The sequence below is a fragment of the Macaca mulatta genome, chromosome 7, assembly GCF_049350105.2.
Source record: "Macaca mulatta isolate MMU2019108-1 chromosome 7, T2T-MMU8v2.0, whole genome shotgun sequence".
In the NCBI taxonomy this organism is placed as follows: Eukaryota; Metazoa; Chordata; class Mammalia; order Primates; family Cercopithecidae; genus Macaca; species Macaca mulatta.
This window is the reverse complement of record NC_133412.1, coordinates 179,348,567-179,370,270: the sequence shown is the minus strand read 5'-3', so window position 1 is coordinate 179,370,270 and position 21,704 is coordinate 179,348,567. Positions and strand designations below refer to the sequence as shown.

Genomic DNA, 21,704 nt, shown 5'->3' with positions numbered 1-21,704 from the left:
CATGGCACAAGGAACTATCTTCTTAAGTGATAAACTTTCCACTAGAAAAACTACAAGGAAAATGAAGATCACATAAACACAGTTGTGGTTACTTCCACTGGGGAAGGAAGAGGGCATGAACTGAGATGCACAGGGTTGGCAAGTCTCCTAACAAGAATAGAACAAATTTACTACAGTACCTTAAAAACAGCAGTTAAACTTCTAAATCGCAGGAAGAGGAAAATGCACACAGCTGTGTTTAGAAAATTCTCACTCCGGCACTGTTCATAATAGCAAAGACATTAACCCAGGTTGGATAAATAAATAATGACACAGGCAATTGCACAATGATACAGACATATATTTAGTATATGAGACATCGATGATGTATCCCCAAAGAAATGACTTTAAAGAGAAAAGGCCTGATGTGTGGAGCACTCACCTCCCTGGGCATCCACGGACAGGTTGCAGGCTCACCCTGTGGCAGGGCAGGCTGGTACCTGCTGGCAGCTCCTGGGGCCTGACGTGGAGCAAGCACAGAGCCATATCCCCCAGAGGACGTATACCGCCGAGGATGGCACTGTCAGTGCATTCTGGAGACAAGCAGCTCAGCGACACTCCCAGGCCAGAGCCCGAGAGGGACGCTCATGCACAGGGAGGCAGAGCCCAGCTCCTCCACAGCCTGCAGCACCACCTGTGCAGGGGGCACCATCTGGCAGGCACAGAGCAGGCGCTGGGAGGAGGAGCAGGGACACCAGGCAGGGTTGGCACTCACTGAAAATTACAGAAGTCTCATACATCCACCTCAGCCTCACCTAACCCGGACCTCACTTGACCTGGACCTCACCTGGCCTGGGCCTCACCTGGCCTGGACCTCACCTGTAGGCTTCAGCTGACCTCAGCCTCACCTGACTGGGACCTCACCTGTCCTGAGCTCACATGATCTGGGCCTCACCTGACCTGGGCCTCACCTGACCTGGACCTCACTTGGCCTGGACCTCACCTGGCCTGGGCTTCACCTGGCCTCGGGCCTCAACTGCACCTCCTCCAGGTCTTGCTGGAACCTGAGTAGCACTGAGGCTGCAGGGGCCCATCCGGGGTTGGGGAATGTCTCTGGAACTCTCCCACATCTCACCTTTCTGGGTGGAGGCACCTGGTGGCCCAGGGAATACAAAAAGCCCCAGAATGATACCTGCATGATTTGGAGGCAATTTATACAACCAAAAGGACATGGCCATGGGGCGGGTAGGGACAGTACAGACAGATACCAGCCTGAGGTGGAGCCTCAGGACACAGGTGGGCACGGTCACTGTCCACCTAAGCAAGGGGCAGACCTGAGTGTCCCCGCAGCAGACCTGAGAGCGCTGGGCCCACAGCCTCCCCTCTGGGCCTTGCTGCCTCCTCAGGTCAGCTCTGGACATCCTGGGTTTCACCAGGCCTGGCAGTAGGTTTGAAGTGAGGTCTGTGTCACTGTGGTATTACAATATTTGGACTGGTTATTATACCCACAGTGTCACAGAGTCCATCAAAAACCCATCCCTGGGAGCCTCCCGCCACAGCCCTCCCTGCAGAGGACCGCGGCGTGCCATGTTAGGATTTTGATCAAGGACACAGCACCATGGGTGTGGTGGCCACCACAGCAGTGCAGCCCGTGACCCAGACACACAGGGCGGCAGGCACGATGGACAGGCCCACCAGTGACCACCCTGAGATCCTGCCTGCCAGCCATAGAGACCATGAAGCAGATGGCCAGGATCATCCCACAGGTCAACCAGACCTGACTCCAATGGGTCTGCATCGCTGCTGCCCTCCAACCCCAGTCCAGACGGGGACAGGGTCGGCCCCACAGCACCATCTGCTTCTGTCGGGCTGGCAGTCCCGGAAGCCCCTCCCCTAAGGCTGGGCCACATGTGTGGACCCTGCGAGCACCCCATATCAGAGTAGGGGCACCAGGAGGGTGGCGCTGGCCCTGTGCACTGTTTTTTGGTCCCTGGCCTGCCTGGCCCTGACACCTGAGCCTCTCCTGGGTCTTTTCTAAGACAGAAGACATTTCCGGGGACAACCGGAGCTGGGCGTCACTCATCCTGCCCGACTGTCCTGAGTCCTGCTCCTTTCCAGATCTCACCGGGGAGGCCAACAGAGGACTCACCCCCACAGACAGAGACAAAGAACCTTCCAGAAATCCCTGTCTCTCTCCCCAGTGGCCACCCTCTTCCAGGACAGTCCTTGGTGGCATCACAGCAGGAATCCACATCTGGATCGGGACGGCCCCCAGAACACAAGATGGCCCGTGGGGATAGCCCCACAGTCCAGCACTTCCCAGCCCCTAAAAGGTGTCCCACCCCCTGCATCTGCCCCAGGGCTCAAACTCCAGGAGACCTGACTCCTGCACACCCTCTGGCCGGACGTCACCTCAGCCCCTCCTGTAGGGGACAGGAGCCCGGCAGGGTGAGTCAGACCCTCCTGCCCTCTATGGCAGGCGGAGAAGATTCAGAAAGGCCTGAGATCCCCAGGACGCAGCACCACTGTCAATGGAGGCCCCAGACACTGGACCAGGGCCTGCGTGGGAAAGGCCTCTGGCCACACTCAGGGGCTTTTTGTGAAGGGCCCTCCTACTGTGTGACTATGGTAGCTACCACAGTGATGAAACCAGAGACAAAAACTGACCAGACACCCAGGGGCCATGCACACTCCTCGGCTCAGAGCTCTCCAGGACCACAAGAGCCAGGCCTGAGGGTTTGTGCCCAGACCCTCGGATTCTAGGGACACCCGGGACATCTCAGCCCATGGGCTGGTGCCCCGCACACCGTGTGCCCCCAAACAGGGGCTGCAGAGGGCTCTGAGGTGACCTCACTGATGTCCGCAGGTGTCCTGGTCCCTTCCCTGCCAGCTGTGCCAGACCCTGTCCCGACAGATACCCCGATTCTAACAGCCAATTCCTGGGGCCTGGAATCCCTGTAGACACCAGTGTCGTTCCAACACCTCCTGCCAATTGTCTGGATTCCCATCCTGGCTGGAATCAAGAGGACAGCGTCCCCCAGGCTCCCAACAGGCAGGACTCCCACACACCCTCCTCTGAGAGGCCACTATGCTCCGTAGGGCCAGGTCCCGGAAAGTCCCCCTCACCTGCCCATGTAGAAACTCCTGCCATTGTCATCCCCACCTGGCAAAGACCACTCATGGAGCCCCCAGCCCCAGGTATAGCCGTAGAGTCTCCGAGGCCCCTAAGAAGGAGCCCATATCCAGTTCTGCCTGGACCCTCAGCCAGGCTGACAGGAGTGGACGCTGGAGCTGGGCCTGCACTGGGTCGCATAGGAGCTCACCAGTGAGGAGACAGGAGAGCACATGCCAGGGGAACACCCAGCCTCCTGCCGACCGGAGGCCTGTCCCAGAGCCCAGGAGGCTGCAGAAGCCTCTCCAAGGGGGACACTGTGCACATCTGGTACCTGAGCAGCCCCCCTTAATCCCCAGCCCTGGGGGCCCCTGGCACAGCTGTCTGGGCCCGCCCTGTTCCCTGGGAAGCTCCTCCTGACAGCCCCGCCTCCAGTTCCAGGTGTGGTTATTGTCAGGGGGTGTCAGGCTGTGGGGGATATAGTGGGTACAGTTACCACAGTGGTGCCACCCATAGCAGCAACCAGGCCAAGTAGATGGGTCCCTGCCGTGCAGCCCCAGGCCTCCAGCTCACCTGCTTCTCCTGGGGCTCTCAAGGCTGCCGCCGTCTGCCCTCTGGCCCTCTGTGGGGAGGCTCCCTCAGTGGGAAGTCTGTGCTCCAGGGCAGGGATGACTGAGATAGAAACCAAAGGCTGGCAGGGACAGGCAGCTTCCAGCCCTGAGAGGTGCAGGCGGCACCACGGAGTCACAGAGCCACGGAGCCCCCAGTGTGGGCACGTGAGGGTGCTGTGCCCCTGGCAGACCCAGCCCTGATGGGGAAGGCTGCCCGTCCCACAGTCCAGGTCCGCAGGGACAGCGGGCACAGAAGCTGCCAGGCTGTGCTCTATGATCCTCATCCCTCCAGCAACATCCCCTCCATGGTGGGGAAACTGAGGCTTGGAGCACCACCCAACCACCTGGAAACCAGGCTGTGAGCCCAGGCATTGTGTGTACCCTGGCAGAACCTGGTCACGGGGATCAGCCAGAGATGCCAAACCTGGGTTGCAGCCTGCAGGAGGACCTGGCCCCACCCAGGCCATTCGATTAAGCGCCATCCCTCTGCCCTGGACACCTCTCCCCAGCGCCATCAACAGCTCGGCTTCCCAGGGCCTCAGCCATTCAAGGAAGGAAAAAGGCTGGGCTTGCCAGGGGCACAGGAATCTCCCTTGTCCCGGCTAAGACAGGGTGGGCAGACGGCTGTGGACACAACATATTGCTGGGGCATCTGGCTCTGTGACTACTGGGTACTGGCTCTCGATGCAGACCCTGCCAAAATCCCCACTGCCTCCCCTGCGAGGGGCTGGCCTGGTCTCCTCCTGCTGTCCTAGGAGGCTGCTGACCTCCAGGATGACTCCCGTCCTCAGTTCCAGGCCCAGAGCAGATCCCAGGCAGGCTGCAGGCTGAGAAGCCACCCCTGTCCTTGCCGGGGTTCAGTGCAGTTACCCAGGGCAGGAAACGGCATGAACACAGGGATGACCGGGCCATCCCACACCTGAGTCCGCCCCTCCTGCTCTGCACCCCCCACTCCCCAGGCCAGCCCATGACATCCAATAACCCAGCACCAGAGTCACTGCCTGGCACTGCCCTGGGGAGGATCCCTCAGCCCCCACCCTGTCTAGAGGACTGGGGAGGACAGGACACAGGCCCTCTCCTTACCGTTCTCCCATCTGGCTCCTGCTGGGACCCTCAGGGTGTGGACAGAAAGGACGCCTGCCTGATTGGCCTCCAGGAGCCAGGAACTTCTCTCCAGGGACCCCAGCCCGAGCGCCCCCTAACCCAGGACCCAGCCCTGCCCCTCCTCCCCTCTGCTCTCCTCTCATCACCCCATGGGAATCCTGAATCCCCAGGAAGCCATCAATCAGGAAGGGCTGAGGGAGGAAGTGGGGCTGCCGCACCACCAGGCAGGAGGCTCCGTCTTCGTGAACCCAGGGAAGTGCCAGCCTCCTAGAGGGTAATGTCCACCCTGCCAAGGGCTCCCACAGTGGCAGGCTGTGGGGAAACACCAGCGACAGTGTCGGAGAGGGCTCAGGGCCCCGCAGGTGTTCCTCTGTCCTCAGTGAGCAACCCCCACCCTGGACCCACGGACCCACGGACCCGCCCACATCCTCTCCACCCAGGCAGCACGCTGGCCAGAGGTCGTCCACACCATCCTAAGTCCCACCTACAACAGAGCCAGCAGAGCCAGTGCACACAGAGGCTGGGGTGCAGTGGGGGACAACAGGGCAGCTTGCGGAAGGCAAGGATAAGGGAGGGGAAGTCAGTGAAGAGGCCCCCCCTCCAGGATCCTCCTCTGGGAACCCCGGATCCCCCCGCTCCAGGCTCTGGGAGGACAAGCAGGATGGGAGATTCTCTGCGGGACCCTCTCACAGTGGAATACCCCCACAGCGGCCCAGGCCAGACCCAAAAGCCCCTCAGTGAGCTCTGCACTGCAGTGCCGGGCCTGGGGGCAGCCCCTCCCAAACAGGACAAACCCAGTACCGTGAGGAGGTCCTGCCAGAGGGAGCTCAGAGCCATGGAGGAAGGATAGGGGGCCCCCGATACAGGATACAGGCAGACTTCAGCTCCATGCAGGACCGCCCAGCCCCCGGCCTGACAGGAAGGCCTGTCTGCAGCCCCTGCAGGCCCGGAGGCAGCTGGCCTCTGCCTCAGACCCCCCACTCCAGACACCAGACAGAGGGGCAGGCCCCCCAGAGCCAGGATTGAGGGACGCCCCGTCAAGGCCAGACCAGACCAGGGGGTGCTGAGCCCAGTAAGGGAAGGCCCCCAAACAGACCAGGAGGTTTCTGAAGGTGTCTGTGTCACAGTGGGGTATAGCAGCGGCTGGTACCACAGTGACACTCGCCAGGGCGGAAACCCCGTCCCAAGTCAGCAGAACCCAGAGAGAGCAGGGACACGTTTAGGATCTGAGGCCGCACCTGACACCCAGGCCAGCAGACGTCTCCCCTCCGGGGCACTCTCCACTGTCTGGAATGTCTGCAAGAACAGGGGCAGCCTGACGAGGTCCAGGGCCAGGAGATGGGCCCCCTCTACCCCAAGGAGGAGCCAGGCAGGACCCAAGCACCCTCCCCTTTGAGGCTGGCCTGCCCAGAGGGGCCTGAGCCCGCACCACACACAGGGGCGGAATGTGTACAGGCCCCGGTCTCTGTGGGTGCTCCGCTAGCTGGGGTGCCCAGTGCCCACCCCACACCTAAAACGAGCCACAGCCTCAGAGCCCCTGAAGGAGACCCCGCCCAGCAGCCCAGCCCCCACCCCGGAGGCCCCAGAGCTCAGGGAGCCTGGTTGGATTCTGAACAGCCCCGAGTCACGGTGGGTATAACTGGAACTACCACTGTGAGAAAAGCCGCGTCCAAAACTGTCCCGTGGCCACTGCCGGAGGCCCAGCCAGAGAGGGGAGCAGCCGCCCGAACCCATGTCCTGCCGGCTCCCGTGACCCCCGGCACCCAGAGCCCCACGCTGTCCCCACTGAATGGGAGGACAAGGGCCGGGGGCTCCGGCGGGTCGGGGCAGGGGCTTGATCCCATCCTTCTGCCCTGGCCCAGGGCCCCCGGCTGGAGCTGACCCTTCTGACAAGTGTCCTCAGAGAGACGGGGATCAGCGGCTCCTCCCAACATCAACCCCAGGCAGCCCAGGCACAAACCCACATCCAGAGCCGACTCCAGGAGCAGAGACGCCCCAATACCCTGGGGGACCGTGACGCTGATGTCTCCCCACTGGAATCCGCCCCAGACTCTACCAGGACCAAAGGCCCCGCCCCTGTCTCTGTCCCTCACTCAGGGCCTCCTGCGGGGCGAGCGCTTGGGAGCAGACTCGGGCTTAGGGGACACCACTGTGGGCCCGACCTCGAGCAGGCCACAGACCCTTCCTCCCTGCCCTGGTGCAGCACAGACTCTGGGGTCTGGGCCGGGAGGAACTTCTGGCAGGTCACCAAGCACAGAGCCCCCAGGCTGAGGTGGCCGCAGGAGGATCCCCAGGAGGTGGCCCACGCCCCTTCCTCACAGCTGGACCCCATGTCCTCCCCAAGAGAGGGGTGTCATCAAAGGCAGTTCCTCCACGGAGCCCCCTTCAGGCTCCTCCCCGGACCCCACTGGGCCTCAGTCCCCACTATGGAAATGCAGCCACCTCGGGCATCCCAGGCCACCCAGGCCCAGCCACCCTGCAGTGCCCAAGCACACACTCTGGAGCAGAGCAGGGTGCGTCTGGGAGGGTCTGGGCTCCCCACCCCCACCCGCACACCCCACCCACCCCTGTCCAGCGACTCTGCAGGGGGGACAAGCCCCATGGGGTATGGACTTAGGGTCTCACTCACGCGCTTCCCCTCCTGGGAGAAGGGGCCTCATGCCCAGATCCCCACAGCAATGCTGGTCACAAGTGGAGGCAGTGGCCCCAGGGACACACTGATCTGCCCCTCAGGTTCCTCCAGCCCAGGCTGCCCTGCTGTCCCTGGGAGGCCTGAGCTCCACCAGACCACAGGTCCGGGACACCGCACACAGGAGCCACCAACACAGCTCACAGGAAGAAGACAAGCCCCAGATCCGCAGGGTGAGGACCTGCCTTGCTACCACTGCTTCCTGCCCCAGACGTCAGCACCCTCCCCCTTCCTCTTACACCAGGCCAGGAAGCTGTTCCCACACAGTTCAACGCCAAACCGGGACCACCTGGCACTCAGGTCACTGCCATTTCCTTCTCCATTTACTCCCAGTGCCTCCGTGCTCCCTCCCTCCTCCCTCCTTCGGGGGAGCACCCTGTGCAGCCCCTCCCTGCAGCCCACACCCTGGGGAGACCCGACCCTGCCTCCCGCCCTTTCTCCCCCGCTGTTCTTGCCGCCCACACAGACAACCCTGGGGTCCCGTCCCTGCAGTCCCCACCCTGGTCTCCACCCAGACCCCTGTCCCTCCCTCCAGACACCCCTACTAGGCCAACCCTGCACCTGCAGGCCCTCCCCTGTTCTGCTGCAGAGCCTCAGTTTCTCCCGCTTGTGCCCATCCCGTGCCCTCTCCTGTCCACAACTTGAGCTCTTCCTCTCCTGGGGCCCCTGAGCCATGACACTGACCCTGCACTCCCACCCACACACTGCCCATGCCCTCACCTTCCTCCTGGCCACTCCGGCCCCGCTCCCCTCTCAGGCCCGGCTGTTGTATTTCCAGGACAAAGGCTCACCCAAGTCTTTGCCATGCAGGCCTGGGCCCTTGCCCTCGCTGCCCATTCACAGGGCAGCCTCCTGTGCACAGAAGCAGGGAGCTCAGCCCTTCCACAGGCAGAAGGCACTGAAACAAATCGGCCTCCAGTGCCTTGACGCACGTCCGCCTGTGTCTCTCACCACCCGCACCTGCAGGGAGGCTCGGCTCTCCCTTCAAAGACGAGGGATCCAGGCAGCAACATCACGGGAGAATGCACGGCTCCCAGTCATCCCAGCCCTCTCACAGGCCTCTCCTGGGAAGAGACCTGCAGCCACCACGGAACAGCCATGGAGGCCGCTGGGTAGTAACTGAGTCAGTGACTGACCTGGAGGGCAGGGGAGCAGTGAACTGGAGCCCAGACTGTAGGGACAGAGACCAGCCGCTGACATCCCGAGCCCCTGACTGGTGGCCCCACAACACACCTGGAACAGGGCAGACACTGCCAAGCCCCCAGCATCGGCTCCAAGAAACACCAGGCAACACCATCAGAGGGGGCTCCCGAGAAAGAGAGGAGGGGAGGTCTCCTCCACCAGCAAGCGCTTCCCTTGACCAAAAACAGGGCCCACACAACTCCCCTAAGACAAAGGAGAAGCCCCCTGTACAGTACTGGGCTCAGAGTCCTCTCCAAGACACCCTGAGTTTCAGACAAAAACCCCCTGGAATGCACAGTCTCAGCAGGAGAGCGGGACCAGAGCCAGCAAGACGGGACTCGGTGACACCGCAGGGACAGGAGGATTTTGTGGGGGCTCATGTCACTGTGAGGATATTGTAGTGGTGGTGTCTGCTACGCCCACAGTGACACAGCCCCATTCCCAAAGCCCTACTCAAACGCACCCACTTCTGGGGCTGACGGCCTTGGGGCAGCGTCTGGGAAGTAGGGTCTAGGGGTGGCCATCAATGTTCAAAACACACCAGACTCCCCCAAGACATCACCTCACCGGCCGGCGAGCAGAGTAAACAGAAAATGAGAGGCAGCTGGGGAAGCTTGCACAGGCCCCAAGGAAAGAGCTTTGGCGAGTGTGCAAGAGGGGATGCCGGCAGAGCCTGAGCAGGGCCTTTTGCTGTTTCTGCTTTCCTGTGCAGATAATTCCATAAACTGGTGGTTGGGATCAATGACTGGGAGTGAGCCCAGGAGGACAGTCTGTGGGAAGAGCACAGGGAAGGAGGAGCAGCCTCTATCCTACTCTGTCATCATTCGAAAGTTTGCCCTGTGCCCACACTGCTGCATCATGGGATGCTTAACAGCTGGTGTAGACACAGCTAAAGACGGAATCCGTGAGATGGATTTGCAGCACAGATCTGAATAAATTCTCCTCAATGTGGAGCAGCACAGAAGCAAGCACACAGAAAGTGCCTGATGCCAGGGCAAAGTTCAGTGGGCACCTTCAGGCATTGCTGCTGGGCACACACACTCTGAAAAGCACTGGCAGGAGCTGCCTGTGACAAAGCAGAACCCTGCAGGCAATGCCAGCCCCAGAGCCCTCCCTGAGAGCCTCATGGGCAAAGATGTGCAGAACATCTGATTGTCATAGCCTCAAACTGAGAACGAAGCAAATGTCCATCTGAAGGAGAACAGATGAATAAACGATGGCAGGTTCATGCAACGCAAACTAGGACAGTCACAAGGATAAGAGTACAGGGTTATGAGCGACTCTGTGGTTGAGTTCATGACTTGCTGAGTAATTGGAGTAACAACGGAAACTCCAAAAAATACTTTCAATATGATTTCTTCTAAATAAAATTTACACCCGGCAAAATGAACTATCTTCTTAAAGGATACGTTTCCCAGTTAGAAAACCATAAAAGAAACCAAGAACATGATAATCACATAATCAAAGTAGTGGTTACTTCTACTGGGGAAGGAAGAGGGTATGAACTGAGACGCACAGGGTTGGCAAGTCTCCTAACAAGAACAGAACAAATACATTACAGTACCTTGAAAACAGCAGTTAAACTTCTAAATCGCAAGAAGAGGAAAATGCACACAGGTGTGTTTAGAAAATTCTCACTCCAGCACTGTTCACAATAGCAAAGACATTAACGCAGGTTGGGGAAATAAACAATGATGCAGGCAATTGCACAACGATACAGACATATATTTAGTATATGAGACATCTAAGATGTTTCCCTGAAGAAAAGACTTTAAAGAGGAAAGGCCTGATGTGTGGTAGCACTCACCTCCCCGGGCATCCACAACAGGCTGCAGGCTCACCGTGTGGCAGGGCAGGGCGGTACCTGCTGGCAGCTCCTGGGGCCTGATGTGGAGCAAGCGTAGGACCATATACCCCCGAGGACGTATACCGCCGAGGATGGCACAGTCGGTGCATTCTGGAGAGAAGCAACTCAGCCACTCCTGACCAGAGCCCGAGAGGGACACCCATGCACAGGGAGGCAGAGCCCAGCTCCTCCACAGCCAGCACCACCTGTGCAGGGGCTGCCATCTGGCAGGCACAGAGCGGGGGCTGGGAGGAGGGGCAGGGACACCAGGAAGGATTCGCACCAAGAGAAAACTACAGAAGCCTCACATATCAACCTCAGCCTTTCCTGACCTGGGCCTCAGCTGACCTGGGCTTCACCTAAGCTCAGCCTCGCCTATCTTGGGCCTCACCTATTAGGAGCTTCACCTGACCTGGACCTCAACTCACCTGGACCTCTCCTGACCTGGGTTTAACCTGGCCTGAAACTCACCTGTCCCGAATTTCACCCGTCCTGGGCCTCACCTGTCCAGGGCCTCATTGGACTGGAACTCACCTGGCCTGGGCTTCACCTGGCCTCGGGCCTCACTTGTACCAGCTCCAGGTCTTGCTGGAACCTGAGTAGCACTGAGGCTGCAGAAGCTCGTCCAGGGTTGGGGAATGACTCTGGAACTCTCCCACATCTCACCTTTCTGGGTGGAGGCACCTGGTGGCCCTGGGAATATAAAAAGCCCCAGAATGACGCCTGTGTGATTTGGGGGCAATTTATGGACTCGAAAGGATATGGCCATGGGGCGGGCAGGGACAGATGCCAGCCTGAGGTGGACCCTCAGGACACAGGTGGACATGGACACTGTCCACGTAAGTGAGGGGCAGACCAGAGGGTCCCTAGAGCAGACCTGAGAGAGCTAGGCCCACTGCCTCCCCTCAGGGCCCTGCTGCCTCCTCAGGTCAGCCCTGGACATCTTAGGTATCCCCAGGCCTAGCGGTAGGATTGGAGTGAGGTCTGTGTCACTGTGGTATTACGAGGATGATTACGGTTACTATTACACCCACAGCGTCACAGAGTCCATCAAAAACCCATTCCCGGGAGCCTCCCGCCACAGCCCTCCTGGTGGGGGACGGCCGTGTGCCATGTTAGGATATTGATCAAGGACACAGCACCATGGGTATGGTGGCCACCACAGCAGTGCAGCCCGTGACCCAAACACACAGGGCGGCAGGCACGATGGACAGGCCCACGAGTGACCACCGTGAGATCCTGCCCGCCAGCCCCAGAGACCATGAAACAGATGGCCAAGGTCACCCCACAGGTCAGCCAGACCTGACTCCAATGGGTCCGTACAGCTGCTGCCCTCCAACACCAGTCCAGATGGGGACAGGGCCGGCCCCACAGCACCATCTGCTGCTGTCCGGCCATCGGTCCCAGAAGCCCCTCCCTCAAGGCTGGGCCACGTGAGTGGACCCTGTGAGCCCCCATGTCTGAGTAGGGGCACCAGGAGAGCAGGGCTGATCCTGTGCACTGTCCCTGCCCCTGTGGTCCCTGGCCTGCCTGGCCCTGATGCCTGAGCCTCTCCTGGGTCACTTCCAACACAGAAGACATTCCCAGGGACAGCCGGAGCTGGGCATCACTCATCCTGCCCGGCCGTCCTCAGTCCTGCTCGTTTCCAGATCTCAATGGGGAAGCCAACAGAGGACTCACCCTCACAGTCAGAGACAAAGAACTTTCCAGAAATCCCTCTCTCCCCAGTGGGCACCCTCTTCTAGGACAGTCCTTGGTGGCATCACAGTGGGAACCCACATCTGGATCAGGACGGCCCCCAGAACACAAGATGGCCCATGGGGACAGCCCCACAGCCCAGCCCTTCCCAGACCCCTAAAAGGCGTCCCACCCCCTGCACCTGCCCCAGGGCTCAAACTCCAGGAGGCCTGACTCCTGCACAACCTCTGGCCGGATGTCATCTCAGCCCCTCCTGGAGGGGACAGTGAGTCAGATCCACCTGCCCTGGATGGCAGGCAGGGAAGATTCAGAAAGGCCTGAGATCCCCAGGACGCAGCACCACTGTTAATGGGGGCCCCAGACGCCTGGACCAGGGCCTGCGTGGGAAAGGCCTCTCTGGCCACACTCAGGGGCTTTTTTGATGGGCCCTCCTACTATGTGACTACCATAACTACCAAGTGATGAACCCAGTGGCAGAAACTGGCCAGAAACGCAAGGTTTATGCACACTTCTCGGCTCGGAGCTCCCCAGGACCAGAAAAGCCAGGTCTGAGGGTTTGTGCCCAGACCCTCTGGGGACACCCGGGCCATCTCAGCCCATGGGCTGGTGCCCCGCACACCGTGTGCCCCCAAACAGGGGCTTCAGAGGGCTCTGAGGTGACCTCACTGATGACCACAGGTACCCTGGTCCCTTCCCTGCCAGCTGCACCAGACCCTGTCGCGACAGCTGTCCCGGTTCCAACAGCCAATTCCTGGGACCCGGAATCCCTGTAGACACCAGCCTTGTTCCAGCACCTTCTGCCAATTCCCTGGATTCCCATCCTGGCTGGAATCAACAGGGCAGCGCCCCCCAGGCTCCCAACAGGCAGGACTCCCACACACCCTCCTCCGAGAGGACACTGTGTTCCGTAGTGCCAGGCCCCAGACAGTCCCCCTCACCTGCCACTATAGAAATGTCTGCCTTTGACATCCCCACCTCGCAAAGACCATTTATAGAGCCCTCAGCCCCTGATACAATCCAGTCATAGAGAGAGTCCCTGAGGGACCTAAGAAGGGACCCATGCCCAGTTCTGCCTGGACCCTCAAACAGGCTGACAGGAGTGGACACTGGAGCTGGGCCTGCACTGGGTCGCATATGAGCTCACCAGTGAGGAAGACAGGAGAGCACATGGCGGGTGAGCATCCAGCCTCCTGCTGACCGGAGGCCTGTCCCGGAGCCCAGGAGGCTGCAGAGGCCTCTCCAGGGGGACTGTGCATCTGGTACTTAAGCAGCCCCCCACCTCCCCAGCCCTGGGGGCCCCTGGCACAGCTGTCTGGGCCCTCCCTATTCCCTGCTCCATAGGAAGCTCCTCCTGACAGCCCCACCTCCAGTTCCAGGTGTGGTTATTGTCAGGGGGTGTCAGACTGTGGTGGATACAGCTACAGTTACCACAGTGGTGCCGCCCATAGCAGCAACCAGGCCAAGTAGATGGGCCCCTGCCGCACAGCCTCAGGCCTCCAGCTCACCTGCCTCTCCCGGGGCTCTCAAGGCTGCTGTTGTCTGCACTTTGCCCTCTGTGGGGAGGTTCCCTCAGTGGGAGGTCTGTTCTGATGTACCCAGGGCCTCATTCCTGCACGGAAGGCTGATGGCTGGGCACCCTCACATGCCATAGCTAAGATACGGTGGGTAGCCTGGCAGCAGACAGGACATATTGCTGGGGCATCTTTCACTGTCCCTAGTGGGGCACTGGCTCCCAAACAACGCAGTCCTTGCCAAAATCCACACTGCCTCCCCTGATAGGGGTTGGCCTGGTGTCCTGCTGTCCTAGGAGGCTGCTGACCTCCAGAATGGCTCCTGTTCCCAGTTCCAGGGACAGAGCAGATCCCAGGCAGGCTGCAGGCTGGGAGGCCACCCCTACCTTGCCAGGGCTCACTGCAGGTAACCAGGGCAGGAAATGGCATGAATACAGGGATGACCAGACCATGCCCCACGTGAGTCCGCCCCCTCCTGCTCTGCACCCCGCACCCCCCTGGCCAGTCCACCATGACCAGGGCCCCACATCAGAGCGACTGCCTGACCTGCCCTGGGGAGGACCCCTCATCCCCCACCCTGTCTAGAGGACTTGGGGGGACAGGACACAGGCCCTCTCCTTATGGTTCCCCCACCTGACTCTTACCGGGACCTTTGTGGGGGTGGACAGAAAGGACGCCTGCCTGATTGGCCTCGAGGAGCCCAGAGCTCTCCAGGGACCCCAGCCTGAGCGCCCCCTTCTCCAGGACACAGTCCTGCCCCTCCTCCCTCTGCTTTCCTCTCATCACCCCATGGGAATCAGGAATCCCCAGGAAGCCATCAGGAAGGGCTGAGGGAAGACGCAGGGCTGCTGCACCACTGGGCGGGAGGCTCCGTCTTCGTGAACCCAGGGAAGTGCCAGCCTCCTAGAGGTATGGTCCACCCTGCCGAGGGCTCCCACAGTGGCAGGCTGCGGGGAAAGACCAGCGATAGTGTGTGAGAGGGCTCAGGGCCCCATGGGTGCTCCATCTTGGATGAGCCCACCCCTCTCACCCACGGATCCGCCCACCTCCTTTCTACCCATTCAACGCCCTGGTCACACGTCGTCCACACCATCCTAAGTCCCACCTACACCAGAGCCGGCAGAGCCAGTGCAGACAGAGGCTGGGGTGCAGGGGGGCCGCCAGGGCAGCTTGGGGAAGGGAAGGATGGAGGGAGGGGAGGTCAGTGAAGAGGCCCCCCTCCCCTGAGTCGAGGATCCTCCTCTGGGAACCCTGGATCCCGCCTCTCCAGGCTCTGGGAGGACAAGCAGGATGGGAGACTCTCTGCAGGACCCTCTCACAGTGGAATGCCCCCACAGCGGCCCAGGCCAGACCCAAAAGCCCCTCAGTGAGCCCTCCACTGCAGTGCCGGGCCTGGGGGGCAGCCCCTCCCAGGCAGGATGAACCCAGCACCCCAAGGAGGTCCTGCCAGCAGGAGCTCAGAGCCATGGAGGAGCAGGATATTGGGCCCCGATACAGGCACAGACCTCAGCTCCATTCAGGACTGCCCGGTCCTGCCCTGCGAGGAACCCCATTCTCCGGTCCCTGCAGACCAGGAGGCAGCTGACCTCTGACTTGGACCCCCATTCCAGACACCAGACAGAGGAGCAGGCCCCCAGAACCAGGGTTGAGGACACCCTGTCAAGGCCAGACAAACCCAAGGGGCGCTGAGCTCAGTAAGGGAAGGCCCCCAAACAGACTAGGAGGTTTCTGAAGGTGTCTGTGTCACAGTGGGGTATAGCAGCTGGTCCCACAGTGACACTCACTGGGCCAGAAACCCCATCCCAAGTCAGTGGAATGCAGAGAGAGCAGGAAGGAAACATTTAAGATCTGAGGCCACACCTGACACCCAGGTCAGCAGACGTCTCCCCTCCACGGCGCCCTGCTATGTCCTGTGTTTCTGCAAGAACAGGGGCAGCCTGAGGGGGTCCAGGGCCAGGAAATGGGTCCCCTCTACCCAGAGAAGGAGCCAAGTAGGATCCCAGTACCCTCCCCTTTGAGGCTGAACTGCCAGAGGGGCCTGGGCCCGCACCACACAGTGGGATGGAATGTGTACAGGCCCCAGTCTCCGTGGGTGTTCCGCTAGCTGGGGTTCCCGGTGCTCACCCCACACCTAAAATGAGCCAGAGCATCAGAGTCCCTGAAGGAGACCCCGCCCAGCAGCCCAGCCCCCACCCCGGAGGCCCCAGAGCTCAGGGACCCTGGGCAGATTCTGAACAGCCCCAAGTCACGGTGGGTATAGCTGGAACGACCACTGTGAGAAAAGCTGCGTCCAAAACTGTCCCGTGGCCACTGCCAGAGGCCCAGCCAGAGAGGGGAGCAGGCGCCCGAACCCATGTCCTGCCGGCTCCCGTGACCCCCGGCACCCGGAGCCCCACGGTGTCCCCACTGGATGGGAGGACAAGGGCCGGGGGCTCCGGCAGGTCGGGCAGGGGCTTGATCCCATCCTTCTGCCCTGGGCCCAGTGCCCCCGGCTGGAGTTGACCCTTCTGACAAGTGTCCTCAGAGAAACGGGGATCAGCGGCTCCTCCCAATATCAACCCCAGGCAGCCCAGGCACAAACCCACATCCAGAGCCGACTCCAGGAAAAGAGACGCCCCAATACCCTGAGGGACCCGACCCTGATGACTCCCGTCCCATCTCTGTCCTCACTTGGGGCCTGCTGCGGGGCGAGCACTTGGGAGCAGACTCGGGCTTAGAGGACACCACTGTGTGCCCGACCTCGACCAGGACACAGGCCCTTCCTTCCTGCCCTGGTGCAGCACGGACTTTGGGACCTGGGCCGGGAGGAACTTCTGGCAGGTCACCAAGCACAGAGCCCCCAGGCTGAAGTGGCCGCAGGAGGATCCCCAGGAGGTGGCCCCCTCCCCTTCCTTCCAGCTGGACCCCCAAGAGAGGGGTGTCATCCGAGGCAGGTCCTCCACGGAGCCCCCTTCAGGCTCCTCCCCGGACCCCACTGGGCCTCAGTCCCCACTATGGAAATGCAGCCACCTCGGGTACCCCAGGCCGCCCAGACCCAGCCACCCTGCGGTGCCCAAGCACACACCGTGGAGCAGAGCAGGGTGCGTCTGGGAGGCTCTGGGCTCCCCACCCCCATCCCCACCTACACACCCCACCCACCCCTGTCCAGCGGCTCTGCAGGGGGGACAAGCCCCCATGGGGTATGGACTTAGGGTCTCACTCACGTGCCTCCCCTCCTCGGAAAAGGGGTCTCATCCCGAGATCCCCACAGCAGCCCTGGTCACAGGTGGAGGCAGTGGTTCAGGGCCACCCTGACCTGGCCCCTAAGGTTCCTCCAGCCCAGGCTGCCCTGCTGTCCCTGGGAGGCCTGGGCTCCACCAGACCACAGGTCCAGGGCACCACCCGCAGGAGCCACCAACACAGCTCACAGGAAGAAGAGAAGCCCCAGACCCCCAGGGCCAGGACCTGCCTTGCTACCACTGCTTCCTGCCCCAGACCTCGGCGCCCTCCCTCTTCCACTTACACCAGGCCAGGAAGCTGTTCCCATACAGTTCAACCCCAAACCGGGACCATCTGGCACTCAGGTCACTGCCGTTTCCTTCTCCGTTTACTCCCAGTGCCTCTGTGCTCCCTCCCTCCTCCCTCCTTCGGGGGAGCACCCTGTGCAGCCCCTCCCTGCAGCCCACACCCTGGGGAGACCCGACCCTGCCTTCGGCCCTTTCTTCCCCGCTGTTCTTGCTGCCCACACAGACAACCCTGGGGTCCCTTCCCTGCAGTCCCCACCCTGGTCTCCACCCAGACCCCTGTCCCTCCCTCCAGACACCCCTACCAGGCCAACCCTGCACCTGCAGACCCTCCCCTCTTCTGCCGCGACAGCCTCAGTTTCTCCCGCCTGTGCCCACCCCCTGCCTCCTCCTGCCCACAACTCAAGTTCTTTGTCTCCTGGGGCCCCTGAGCCATGACACTGACCCTGCACTCCCACCCACACACTGCCCATGCCCTCACCTTCCTCCGGCCACTCCAGCCCCGCTCCCCTCTCAGCCCGGCTGTTGTATTTCCAGGACAAAGGCTCACCCAAGTCTTTGCCATGCAGGCCTGGGCCCTTGCCCTCACTGCCCGGTTACAGGGCAGCCTCCTGTGCACAGAAGCAGGGAGCTCAGCCCTTCCACAGGCAGAGGGCACTGAAACAAATCGGCCTCCAGCGCCTTGACGCACGTCCGCCTGTGTCTGTCACCGCCCGCACCTACAGGGAGGCTCAGCTCTCCCTTAAAGACGAGGGATTCAGGCAGCCACATCATGGGAGAATGCACGGCTCCCAGACATCGCGGCCCTCTCACAGGCCTCTCCTGGGAAGAGACCTGCAGCCTTCCCGTCAACGGAGTCTAACACCAAAAAACATCTCCGGAGATGGATGGTACTAACGGAGTCACTGCCAGACCTGGAGGCCAATGGATGGTAACGGAGTCACTGCCAGACCCGGAGGCCAATGGATGGTAACGGAGTCACTGCCAGACCCGGAGGCAGGGGAGCAGTGAGCTGGAGCCCAGACTATACGGCCACAGACCAGCCGCTGACATCCCGAGCCCCTCACTGGTGGCCCCACAACACCCGTGTAAACAGGACAGACCCACAGTCCCAGCTGGACCAGGGCGGAGACTGCTGAGCCCCCAGCACCAGTACCAAGAAACAGCAGGTAACGGCATCAGCGGGGGCTCCTGCAGAACAGAGGAGGGGAGGTCTCCTCCACCAGCAAGCGCTTGCCTTGACCAGAAACAGGGTCCATGAAACTCCCCCAGGACAAAGGAGGAGCCCCCTGTACAGCGCTGGGCTCAGAGTCCTCTCCAAGACACACGAGTTTCAGACAAAAACCCCCTAGAATGCACAGTCTCAGCAGGAGAGCCGGGCCAGAGCCAGCAAGACGGGACTCGGTGACACCCGCAGAAACAGGAGGATTTTGTGGGGGCTCGTGTCACTGTGAGCATATTGTAGTGGTACTTACTGCTATGCCCACAGTGACACAGCCCCAGTCCCAAAGCCCTACTGCAAACGTACCCACTTCTGGGGATGAGAGGCTGGGGCAGCAACTGGGAAGTAGGACCTGGGGTGTCCACAAATGTCCAAAACATACCGCACTCCCCCTGAGGCATCATCCAGCGAGCAGAGTAAACGGAAAATGAGAAGAAAGCTGGGGAAGTGGGGAAGATGGCACAGGCCCCAGGGAAAGAGCTTTGGCAGGAGTGCAAGAGGGGATGCTGGCAGAGCCTGAGCAGGGCCTTTTTCTGTTTCTGCTTTCCTGTGCAGAGAGTTCCATAAACTGGTGTTTGGGATCAATAGCTGGGAGTGAGCCCAGGAGGACAGTCTGTGGGAAGGGCAGGGGGAAGGAGGAGCAGCCGCTATCCTACGCTGTCATCTTTCGAAAGTTTGCCCTGTGCCCACACTGCTGCATCACGGGATGCTTAACAGCTGATGTAGACACAGCTAAAGAGAGAATCAGCAAGATGGATTTGCAGCACAGAACTGAATAAATTCTCCTCAATGTGGAGCAGCACAGAAGCAAGCACACAGAAAGTGCCTGATGCCAGGGCAAAGTTCAGTGGGCACCTTCAGGCATTCCTGCTGGGCACAGACACTCTGAAAAGCACTGGCAGGAACTCCCCATGACAAAGCAGAACCCTGCAGGCAATGCCAGCCCCAGAGCCCTCCCTGAGAGCCTCATGGGCAAAGATGTGCAGAACAGGTGCTTCTCCTAGCCCCAAACTGAGGGTGAAGCAAATGTCCATCTGAAGGAGAACAGGCAAATAAACAGTGGCAGGTTCATGCAATGCAAACCCAGACAGCCACGAGGACAACAGTACAGGGTTATGAGCGATTCTGCGGTTAAGTTCATGACAATGCTGAATAATTGGAGTAACAATGGAAACTCCAAGAAAAATTTTCAATGTGATTTCTTCTAAATAAAATGTACAGCCAGCAAAATGAACTGTCTTCCTGAGGGATACATTTCCCAGTTAGGAAACCATAAAGAAAACCAAGAAAATGATAATCACATAATCAAAGTAGTGGTTACTTCTACTGGGGAAGGAAGAGGGTATGAACTCAGACACACAGGGTTGGCAAGTCTCCTAACAAGAACAGAACAAATACATTACAGTACCTTGAAAACAGAAGTTAAACTTCTAAATCGCAAGAAGAGGAAAATGCACACAGCTGTGTTTAGAAAATTCTCACTCCAGCACTGTTCATAATAGCAAAGACATTAACCCAGATTGGAGAAATAAACAATGATGCAGGCAATTGCACAACGATACAGACATATATTTAGTATATGAGACATCGATGATGTATCCCCCAAAGAAATGACTTTAAAGAGAAAAGGTCTGATGTGTGGTAGCACTCTCCTCTCTGGGCATCCCCGGACAGGCTGCAGGTTCACTGCACGGCAGGGCAGCCCGTTACCTGCTGGCAGCTCCTATGGCCTGACGTGGAGTAAGCACAGAGCCCCGAGGGCATATACCCCTGAGGACGGCACAGTCAGTGAATTCCAGAGAGAAGCAACTCAGCCCCACTCCCCCGCCAGAGCCCAAGAGGGACGCCCATCTCGTCCCTCTCGAGAGAGAGCAGGGAGGCAGAGCCCAGCTCCTCCACAGCCAGCACCACCTGGGCAGTGGCTGCCATCTGGCAGGCACAGAGCAGGGGCTGGGAGGAGCGGCAGGGACACCAGGCAGGGTCAGCACCCAGAGAAAACTGCAGAAACCTCACACATCCACCTCAGCCTCCCCTGACCTGGACCTCACCTGGCCTGGGCCCCACCTGGCCTGGGCCTCACCTGGCCTGGACCTCACTTGACCTGAGCTTCACCTGACCCGGGCCTCACCTGGCCTGGACCTGGCCTGTCCCGAGCTTCACCTGACCTGGGCCTCAACTCACCTGGACCTCTCCTGACCTGGGTTTAACCTGTGCTGGAACTCACCTGGCATGGGCCTCACTGGACTGGAACTCACCTGGCCTTGGGCCTCACTTGTATCAGTTCCAGGTCTTGCTGGAACCTGAGTAGCACTGAGGCTGCAGAAGCTCGTCCAGGGTTGGGGAATGACTCTGGAACTCTCCCACATCTCACCTTTCTGCGTGGAGGCACCTGGTGGCCCTGGGAATATAAAAAGCCCCAGAATGATGCCTGCGTGATTTGTGGGCAATTTATGAACCCGAAAGGACGAGGCCATGAGGTGGGTAGGGACAGTAGGAACAGATGTCAGCCTGAAATGCAGCCTCAGGACACAGGTGGGCACGGACACTGTCCACCACAGCGAGGGGCAGTCCCGGGTGTCCCCGCAGCAGACCTGAGAACGCTGGGCCCACAGCCTCCCCTCAGGGCTCCGCTGCCTCCTCAGGTCAGCCCTGAACATCCTGGGTTTCCCTAGGCCTGGGTAGGTTTGAAGTGAGGTCTGTGTCACTGTGGTATTACTATAGTGGTAGTTATTACTACCACAGCGTCACAGAGTCTATCAAAAACCCATCCCTGGGAGCCTCCCGCCACAGCCCTCCCCGCAGGGGACCGCCGCGTGCCATGTTAAGATTTTGATCAAGGACACAGCACCATGGGTGTGGTGGCCACCACAGCAGTGCAGCCTGTGACCCAAACGCACAGGGCAGCAGGCACAATGGACAGGCCCACGAGTGACCACGCTGGACTCCAGCCTGCCAGCCCCAGAGACCATGAAACAGATGGTCAAGGTCACCCCACAGGTCAGCCAGACCTTGCTCCAAGGGGTCCACACCACTGCTGCCCTCCAACCCCAGTCCAGATGGGGACAGGGCTGGCCCACAGCACCATCTGCTGCTGTCCGGCCATCGGTCCCGGAAGCCCCTCCCTCAAGGCTGGGCCACATATGTGGACCCTGAGAGGCCCCCATGTCTGAGTACGGGCACCAGGATGGGGGAGATGGTCCTGTGCACTGTTCCTGCCCCGGTGGTCCCCGGCCTGCCTGGCCCTGAG

At 60.3% G+C, this 21,704-nt stretch overlaps 1 protein-coding gene and 2 gene segments (V, D, J or C); 2 read left to right on the top strand and 1 right to left on the bottom strand.

Moving 5' to 3' along the window:
- LOC710905 (immunoglobulin heavy constant gamma 1-like) overlaps positions 1-21,704 on the top strand; it is a 287,235-nt gene that overhangs the window by 99,379 nt on the left and 166,152 nt on the right.
- Positions 1-21,704, top strand: part of LOC106995637 (immunoglobulin heavy constant delta-like) — a 727,209-nt gene that overhangs the window by 611,040 nt on the left and 94,465 nt on the right.
- Positions 1-21,704, bottom strand: part of LOC144330488 (uncharacterized) — a 61,380-nt gene that overhangs the window by 15,505 nt on the left and 24,171 nt on the right. For 29 of the 32 annotated variants that reach the window (XR_013396714.1, XR_013396716.1, XR_013396715.1 and 26 more), the window contains one exon: positions 180-20,855. The gene's annotated coding sequence lies outside the window, so the exon portion shown is untranslated. The remainder of the gene's footprint in view (positions 1-179; positions 20,856-21,704) is intronic. The other 3 variants (XR_013396723.1, XR_013396720.1, XR_013396722.1) reach the window with 3 other exon arrangements.